The sequence below is a fragment of the Pinus tabuliformis genome, chromosome 1_2, assembly GCF_031772625.1.
Source record: "Pinus tabuliformis cultivar Carrire ecotype Pingquan chromosome 1_2, CPIR1, whole genome shotgun sequence".
Classification (NCBI taxonomy): domain Eukaryota; kingdom Viridiplantae; phylum Streptophyta; class Pinopsida; order Pinales; family Pinaceae; genus Pinus; species Pinus tabuliformis.
The window spans coordinates 358,085,105-358,095,058 of record NC_142298.1 but is presented as its reverse complement, the minus strand read 5'-3'; the positions used below and the strand labels follow the sequence as shown (position 1 = coordinate 358,095,058).

At 41.4% G+C, this 9,954-nt stretch overlaps 1 non-coding gene across 1 annotated transcript; it reads right to left on the bottom strand.

The window, feature by feature from the left end:
- Positions 1–6,636: 6,636 nt before the first annotated feature.
- Positions 6,637–6,796, bottom strand: LOC149205849 (U1 spliceosomal RNA). Its single transcript, XR_016253127.1, has one exon. It is a non-coding gene; the product is annotated as a U1 spliceosomal RNA (small nuclear RNA).
- Between the last annotated feature and the right edge of the window lie 3,158 nt (positions 6,797–9,954).

Below are 9,954 nucleotides of genomic sequence, written 5' to 3'. Positions count from 1 at the left end.
AATACGCAAAAAAGGGCAACCGAAAAACCAGAAGAAAAAAAAAAACCTTTTGAGTGCAAACAAAAACAAGCGAGTAAACCCTAGCAAATGTTGGCCAACATACTAGCCATTGGTTGGGCACAGGCGCCTAATAATCCTTAAGAAAAATGGGCCACAACAGCCCCCCAACAAATAAAAAATGAGACGGCACCCAAGCGAAAACCCCAGGACATCCCCAGCGAGAAATGACCATAGAGAAATGTCGACGAGGCAAGCACAATAGAAACGTGGAAAAGGCACGAAACGGGGCATGTGACAAAGGCAGGGCCACCCCCTCAACTCCCCACACGCATTCGAGCACCACCGACAAAGCCATAAGACCCAAGGTCGATACCGCACAAGAGGGAAGTATGGAAAAAGGAGGATGTCAACCCACCGATGACAACAACAACCAACGCCAACACCTAGGAAGCGCCAACCAGCCAGGCCGACTAGCATAGAGAGGGAGAAGGGGTCGTGGCGCTAGGGCCCCCTCATAGACGAAACATAGAATGTAACTAGCCGACGGAGGAAAAAATTGCTAGAGCCCTCAACACCCCATACTTTCAAAATAATCCTATAATATTATTATTAATATTTTTTAATTAAAAAAATCAAATTACGTTAATTAATTATTAAAATAAATAATAATAATTATGGTTAACTATATGATTATTTAATAAATCTAAATGTAAAATTAGTTAATAATTCTTATCAATAAATACTATAGTTAACACAAGTAAATAATGTTAGATACATTCATAATATATGCCTACAAGTAACTTCTACCACCAAACCATATAAATAAGGTAATGTAGACCCACTATCTCTAATTACACAGTTGTCAGAGCTAGTCTTTATATAACAAGAGGAATGTCGGTCACCCTATTGCATCATTTACTGCCCTCGTTGTATCAATAGACTTACATAGTTATTGTGGGATGCAGGCCCATCTAGAGGAACCCAAGGGTGAGTGACAGCTCCCACTCACAAATGTGAGTGAAGGAACTATAACTATCTTGATTAGAGTAGTAGTTACGAGAGAGATCAAGGTCAAAAAATTGTCAAGGACATCCATAAAATTCCATACAACATCGGACAGTAAGCTAAACCAGACAATTCTGCCTACGGGTTGAAAGATGCCCCACTTGAAGGACCTTTAGGACAATGACTATATATAGTTATGTCATCTCTTATTGGTTTTCCTTTGAAAAGGATCTCTTCACTACGCTCACATTTATGGCATAGCTTTATAGATTATGTAGGAGTTAAAAGATTCCTCCCTTATAATTTAAGGATATATTGAATGTGTTGCAGTTTAAATTGGCGGTTGTACAACTTATTGTTTTATCTTCCACTCGAAGCATGCAGGTTATGTGATTAATTCGAGGCAGTGTCATTTTTTGAGATGGCATATAGTCATTATCCTTATTGTATCGTGGAAAGTGTTTTGCACAATATTTTAACGCGAGATTCGTACACGCTCTCTACTTTTCAATGTAAAATCAATGGCAGCTAGCTGAGCGTTGCCAGACCCATCTTTTTTGGACGTGCATTTTTCTTTTTTGTTTGATTCTTTTCAATTCGTAGCTCCGTTAATTTTTTCTGGGATGAACTCAATTTTTTTCGCTTCAGAATGAAAGATAAACATCCAATCGAAATTATCCATTGTAATATTGAGAGGGTTCTTATGGTTTATTTGTGATGTAGAGAGGAGTTTAGAAGGAAGTCGAGAAACATCCCTTTGAAACGTTTTGTGCCTCCAATCTATGCTTTAATTCTTCCTCTCGGTAAGATTCACTTTTCAATTTCATCTTCGGTTGGCCATTTATCAAAAAGGTTTTGGGCTTTCCTCATACGTTGAGGAGGTCCTCTCAAAATGATGGGCTTCATTGTGATATTACCTTCATGTGCGATTCTTATAATTAAGATAACATTGAAGAGGCAACCCGTTTGTACGAGATCACTTATTTGTGAGCTTGTTTATTGTATGTATGTGTATATCCGTGCATGTTTACTGCTTGCACATATATATTTGTACACGTTTATTGTATGCGGAGTTCTCATAGGCATTCACGATAATATCCATTAGATAGGTACACGATCTCTAACACTCTATGAGATGGGAAATTATGACCATTGTTTTTGGAAGTCTGTTATTTGAAGTGAATTGATCATACCTAAGATTTTAAGACAATATAAGCGTGGTAATAGAAAAGCACAAATAGTTGGGAAGCAAAACTAGTGAGGTGAGTTATAGATCTCTAAAACTTGCATTACATATGATTTCAAATGTCATTGTATCATATATAAATCCTACTCTAATAGGATAGTGAGATAGCGCGAAAAAGGTTTGTCTTAAAATTTTATATTGTTTTTAAGGTTAATTAAAGTAGGATTAATTTATAATGTGAAAGAATACTACATAATTATACACACACACACACAATTTGATTGTTTCTATATCTGTGTTCTAATACTTTTAATAATAAAATTTATAATACATCTTTTTCAATGCAATAAAATTCTTCATAAATTAAAATATTATAAGAGTCATTTAAAATTTGAATTTAAATTAATTTTCAATATTAAAGTTTCATACAAAAAAAATCAAAGTTTAATTTTATTAAAGGTTTATATAAATGTTTAATTTAAATTCCCCCGATCGGGATGCGGGTCGATGTCAGAGAGGCCAAGCTGGGAGTTGATATGTGTAGTACGAGGGCCATAACGACTGTCGCCCCCCACATGCTCAAGGCAGGGGGTGCGGTGTCCTTCAGAATGAATGCATGGATGGTAAGTGGGCAAGGTGGCGGGGAAGGGAATAAGGTAGGGTGGTGGAGAAGGCAAGGCCATTCAACTTGCAGGGCAGGTGTGAACGAGTGTAGAGAAGGGAGGCGATTCATATCCTGGGAAGGTCGACGGCAAGAGCGGAACCTTGGTCGCGAACAAAAGCCCGAATTCGGGTATGTAATTTGGTCTTGTCTCTGTGTTGATTCTATGATCTAGTTGGGGTTATGTTGGGGGGAACGGAGGGGCAAGTGCCCGACGCAATGGGGATTAGAATTTTATGGGTGGCAATGGTGGCGACAAGGGCATGCCATGGCCGGGTTCTACATTTTTATTCTTTCCCAATTGAGTCAGAACCATGGGTGCGAAGTGGGCAAGTGCGGACTGCGAAGCTATGCGGGTCTATGCTTAGTTTGTAAGGACAGGGGGATAAGGGAGAGCGACATTGCAATTCCAGGGGGCCGGGAGATATAGAGAGAGGCAGGAAAGAGCTGAGGGCAGGGGGATGGGACTATAACCACGATAGTAGGATTTATAGAAACCATTGGGAGAGTGGGAACCTGCATTGCACTGAAAGCAAAGCTAGGAACCCTGTGTGGCAAACTTACCGGAGGGACAAGCGAAGCCATGACTCTCATTTGCTCGCTGAGGGTGCAAGGAGATGGAATAATTGCAGGAGTCTTGCCAGGCTCTGGAAGGGCTTGTGAGCTCGGCTTGAGACGCAGCGGGACGACCGACATATAACCCATAGCGGGGGGGGGGATACTATGATGGGTCGTGGGAGAAGAGTCTGAAACCAACCCCCCTCTGGCATCTGCGGGCTTTGGATTACCATTACACTCACGCAGACAACTATGGAAGAGAGGAAATTCATGAATGGCAAAGGTGATGTGTTGAGAAACTGCAACATGACCAAGTCCTCCTCCTCACAAGTTGTCCATTGGTCTCGGTCTCGGTTGCACTCACAACTCGCATTCACTGTTCCAAATAGCTGTCAGTGGCTCCTTTTAAAACTAGGAATTATGGTTACCCTGTTTCTGCATTTTCTCCACAAATATAGGATTGCTGAAGTCATTTTGGGCAAAGGCAAATGGCACTTTGAACATCATCCAAACTCGGTGGGAACATAGACATGAAAATTTGGAACTTTGGTCTTCCCCATTCTTCCGAGATAATCCAAACTCGGTGGGAACATAGACATGAAAATTTGGAACTTTGGTCTTTCCCTTCCTTTCAAGATACACAAAATCAATTTGACATTGGATTTTTGGTTTCCAATGCATGTAATATCGCTGAGCCAAATATCTGTGACATTGTTGTTTACTCTTCCACCATTACCCTTGATGATAAGTGAAGTGTTTCTCCGGAATCGAAAACTTACATTTCACGCTGTAGATCCCAGAATTCCAACGAAAGTATGTCCAGTTGCGCAAAAGTCTCCATTCTAAAATCCATTTTCATGGGTTCTTCGAGGGGTTGCCCTGGCAATGCAGGTTTTGGGTTTGTAATTAGAAAACACATGGAAGAACCATCCTATGCTGTTATAGGAAATATAGACTAACCCGCCAAGAAGGAACTAAAGCGTCCATAAATTTGCATCTAGAAGCATAAACTTGGAAGGGGACTCTAAACTCAACCGGGATCAATTAAGGAATCAAGAATCTTTCATGAATCATTGGAGGTTGGAGCCCATCCATCATGGCACTCGAGAGCATTTGAGAGGCATGGAAACCCCTTGATCAAATTAATCATCACTGGAGAAGGAAATACAGAGCGGAGCACAATGAGTGGTCTAATGCGTAAAGTCGATGACAAGGAGATATTTAAGATGTACGCCTTAGTATCCCCACATGATCTACACAGGCTCCCGAGCTTATGGAACTCTACTCGCATGTTGTGCTTCTCTTGACATAATATTGTCCATCTCTGTCTCTGTTTGAGCGAGTGTTTTGTGATTGTTATCATGCAGGATCCTATCTAGGTTTCCTTCCTTAGTGTATTAGCGAATGATTGAATCTTCCTCTTTCCTCCAGGCATCTGTTTAGATCTTGGAAGCAACCCTTCCTTATTGGTACTTGAGATAGAATTTTATCATTCGCTGCCAACAAACAGAACGATACCACTCCTAGCTAGATTTTTGGGAGCTATACATACCCTCTTCTTGAGCTCCTCATTTGACAAAACCCAATCTTGACATGATTGCTAGGTCTCCCTCCTTTACTGGGCATCTGTCCTGTTTCTTCAGCTTTCCAACAAATTCTGTATCATCCATATTTATAAAATCACCTCTCTTTCCAAGTTCAACATTGATGATTTTGACTTGCTTTGATTTCAAAGACATGGAGCATTGCTCCAACACTTTTCATTTTAGCTTTATTTAACAACGTCGAGAAGTGGTTGCGGATAAGGGTGGCAACTGGATAGCTGATTTCAAATTTTGGGAGATTCCAAGATAGCTGATTAGATCAATATTAGAGTGTAATTTGGGAGATTCCAAAATAGCTGCCAGATCAATAGCAACGTGTAAATCTCCAGAATCAGATCATTTCCCCAATCTTCTTGGAAAGGATCAAGCAACTAAAAGAAAATTTCAACACGCATATGTAGAGTTCAATCTTTCCGCTGGTGAGCATCCTAAGCAAGCTTTATCCGTTTGGACAGGTGTGGTCAGCTTCCTAAGCAACCTTTATCTGTTTGGACAGGTGTGGTTTTACCACATAGGGAGGGGAGCGGCCTATCATGTTAACACCCAATGAGGAGACTAGCCACAGCAACCGGCCTAAAACTGCAGCACAGATGGTGATAAATCTTTTTTGGTTTTTTCCACGGGGAAGATCTGGATCCAAGTTTTTGTTAGAGGAGCCTATATGGCAAAATCCGTTTGATGTGTGAAGTAATTGGGCTTTCTGGAGGAAGAACAAGAAGCAGTATTATAGCCCTTTTGGGTTAGGCTTTGACATTGACACACCTTTTTCTCAGTGCTCGGCGCATCGCAATGTATGTTCAAATTTCGATTTGAAACAGTAAATATACAATCCATATTCAAATTCAAATTTCGATTTAAAACAGTAAATATACAATCGATATTCAAATTCCTATTTCAAATACTAAATATACAATTAACAAATTTCTATTTCAAATAGGAATCAGAAATATCGTGTTTTTTTCCTTGAAAAGGATTAGGAGCAGAAACACTGCGTCCCCTTAACACGGAAAACACATCATGACGATCCAAAAGTTTACTAGGAAAATGCAAACAAACAAGAAACGTTTGCCTTGCTGTGAAACTTTTCGAGTTACAGTGTACAAATAAATAAATTGCAGCATTGCTCCCAGGGGAGAGGGCTGACCAAGTAGACTAGGGTTGAGCGACAAGTGTAGGAAGCAATATTGAATTTTTACTCTAAATTGTAATTAGTTCGGGATAGAAAACAGAACAGATTCCAACACCGGTATCACTCTAAAACCAGAATAATATAATAGATTGGAACACAGGTATCAATCTATGAATGGAAGTAACTAACTGCTGCACAAGGCATGGCGTTCATGGCGTTGGTACCCTCTCACGCGGCAACCTAACAATAACGAACAACGTTCCCTCAACCATTCAAGGATTTTGAGTTGGTTTCCTCTGGCACCTCATCAAAATCAGAGACCACGCAGTTGTCACGATTTTATACAGTAACCAAATGTTAGATCACGTCCGAGTAGCTGTCGCATTTCGTTTTTAGTAACCAGATGTCAGATCACGTCCGAGGCCCTCGGTCGCAGCATTTCGTTTTTAGTATAGTGTGGAGGCCCTCGGTCGCATTTCGTTTTTAGTATAGTGTGGAGGCCGCGCGAACGCGAGCCTCCGCTGCCACAAATTATGACGTGCACTCTCCTCAATGGGAGATGCGAGGTAAACCCCCCTCCCAAGTGCAATGGAGGTGGCCTTCCTAGGCCATCGACCTCGCTGATCATCGATTGACCCCGCCCAGGTAAGTATGTTTTGTTACTTACCATCTTCCCCTTCTATACCCCTTCCTCTCATCACTCTCATCCACGCTTTGCATGTGGGATATAGCCTTCCCTCTATTAATATCCAATCAATTGTTCCCTCTCTAATTTCCTACTTCATTATTATTATATTCAATTCCCTCTCTAATTTCCTACTTCATTATTATTATATTCAATATATGGCCCTCATTTCTAGTAACATGCTAGTGTTGGTGTTTATTATTGTGGATGTGTGCCTTTCTACACAATAATTCTTGGGGTAGGATGTGTGCCTTTCTGCACAGTAATTCTTCCGGCTCGATATGCGCCTATCTACATAGTGTTTCTTGGGGCTAGCCGCGAGATCTTGGTAACTTTAGCCCCAATGCTTTGCGCAATCGGTGGGACCATCTGCCAAAGGCATGTTGTCAATAGGGAGATCACATGTTCAAATCAAGGTGAGTCCCTTAGAGTTATTAGTAACTCTTACGATTAGTGGTTCGCGCCAATCCTCATCCAGATGTTATGGCGCACAAGGGGGATCCTCCAAAGGCTTCCTTCATCTTTACACACACACACACGCAAAAGTAACTCCATAGGACACAGCACCGACACAATCGACAGTGAACCAAAAAGCAAAGTAGTCTAAAGCCAAAAGGAGGGAAGAAGATAAGAAAGAAAAAAAATAATAAATAAAAAAATCCAAAGTCAACTAGGGATAACGTTTTTACGAATTTTACACTTTTACAGGAGCGAGCGGGAAAAGTTGTTGTCATTCTCAACCCTACAGATCCTTCCATTTTAGAGATTGGAGAATTTTATAAGACAATCATCCGGGATTGGAACAAGAGAACAAGGGCAGTAAAACGGAACACCCTCCTCGGTTCCCATTTACTGGGCAGAAATGGTAGAACACCAATGCCTCAAACTTCGCAACAATCGCGATGGGTAGCAATTTCCCCAGGCATAAATGTAAAGGACATGAACTATTTCAAACGTGTGTTTCCTTCAAAGACTAATCACGCTACGCTCGTGACCTTGAGTTCCAATGACTGGGGCCCTCCTCCTCGGGAATAAACAACTTCAGAAGCTCCTCGTGACGATCCTCAAACTTTCCCCTCTGCCTTATCCGACATTTTTTCGCACCCCAAACTTTTGAAGTTGATTGGTTCCGTCAACAACCGCAAGGTGATTGTTTTCATTCACCGCGGCGGCACCCATAATTTTATCCATAGAAGAGTGGCGGAGGAAACCAATTGTTATGTCCATGTCGTGCATGGATTTCGTTCAAGTTAGTCGTTTTTAGTGGGGTCACTTAAAATTGCTCGAATTTGGTAGTAATCCACTTGAAATAATTGTGGTGACTAACTTGTCTAGTCGTGTAGTCACTAATCTCTCATCTTGTAAGTTAGTGAAGTGTGGGAGGCGATGTGAAAATGTAAAACTTCATATCATAGGCTAGTAGCTCAAATCTCACATGTCAGTTGTTGAAATGGGTCACTGCCACACAATGCCCGGTGTCGAATGATCACATACTTTGGGCCATGTTACAATGGACTTTAAGGAATTATACATGATCTTCGATAAGGAAGGGCATGAGCACGCACTCAAAGGGATTAAGTTTGACTCCCTCGAAATCATCAACTCTCGTCGTATGGAGAAGCTATTGGAGAAGGGCCACTCCAATTTCACTGCCCAATTCAATGTCGTACGAGTTGTGAGTGGTCCCCCACAAGAGATTCCCAATGATTTGCATATGATACTAATTAAACATCGATAGGTATTTGAAACGCCATGTGCATTGCCACCTTCATGTGGTGGCCATGACCATGGCATCCTATCGGTTCTAGGTGGTCAACCACCCAATATGTGTCCCGGTAGACACCCATTTGCATAGAAGAATGAAATAGAAAATGATCATTCATGAACTATCAGAGATTGGAGTCATACATCCCAATAAGATCCCTTCCTCACTAACCGTGGTCTTGGTATTTGAGAATGAAGTTAGTTGGCACACGTGCCTTGGCTTTTGGGCTCCCAACCAGTTGATCACCAAAGACAAATTTGCCAGACTGGTTATCAACGATCTCTTAAATGAGCTTCATGGAGACGAGTTCTTCGTTGAACTGGGCCTTTACTTAGGATACCACCAAACACAGATGAAGGAAATGGACATCCCTAAAACAACCTTTCACACACATGAATGCCATTATGATTTTTCAGTGATGCCCTTTTGACTTTGTAGTGCTTCATCCACCTTTAGGAGCCTCATGAACAAGATTTTATGAACCTTCCCGTGCACTTTTGTGCTTGAATTCTTTAATGATATCTTGATCTACAACAAAACTTGGGACTCCCATGTGGAACATGTTGATACGCCCTGTAACTCCTTGAAGGCCACCAGTTGATCCTTACACATTCTGGAAAATATGTCTTTGGGGCTTCAAAGGTCAAATACTTCTACCACGGTGTCAACGGGAAGGCCCCGCAAGTGGACCCAAAGAAAGCTGTAGCTACATAGGATTGGCAACAGACTAAGACTTCGAAGGGCTTGCACCGCTTCCTCGGACTAACATGCTACTAAAGAAAGTTTGTGAATAACTATGGTAACCACCTTAACAACCGTGTTAAAAACAAACGCGTCTGTATGGAATAACGTTGCCGAGCAGAGCTTTTTAGCTTTAGAGTAAGTCGCAAGCACTGCACCCATTTTAGTAGTGCCCGATTTCACTAAGAATTTTGTCCTGGAATGCGGTGCATCACGTAGGGGTCGGGGAGCTATGTTGACGCAGTTGACATAAATTTGGGTGAATCCGTCTGTGAGAAAGAGATGATGGCCGTCTTTCATGTAGTTGAGACTTGGAACACATATCTTATCAGGAGGCGTTTCCAAATCAAGATCATCATCATAGTTTGAAGTATTTTTGGACCGTACATTATCATGCATGGGGCAACACAAATGGGTCACTAAGATGGATTGGTGTGATTATGAGATCGTAGATAAGAAAGGCAATGTGAATCCATCCCACAACAACACAGTGAGCAGCACACCCCTGGGAAAGGGGTAAGTGGCAACAAACGAATACATGGATCATAAGGCTCTGATTCTCACAAAGAACTCCCAACAACTACAAAAGAGAATCAAATGGTCTATTGTAACATCCACAC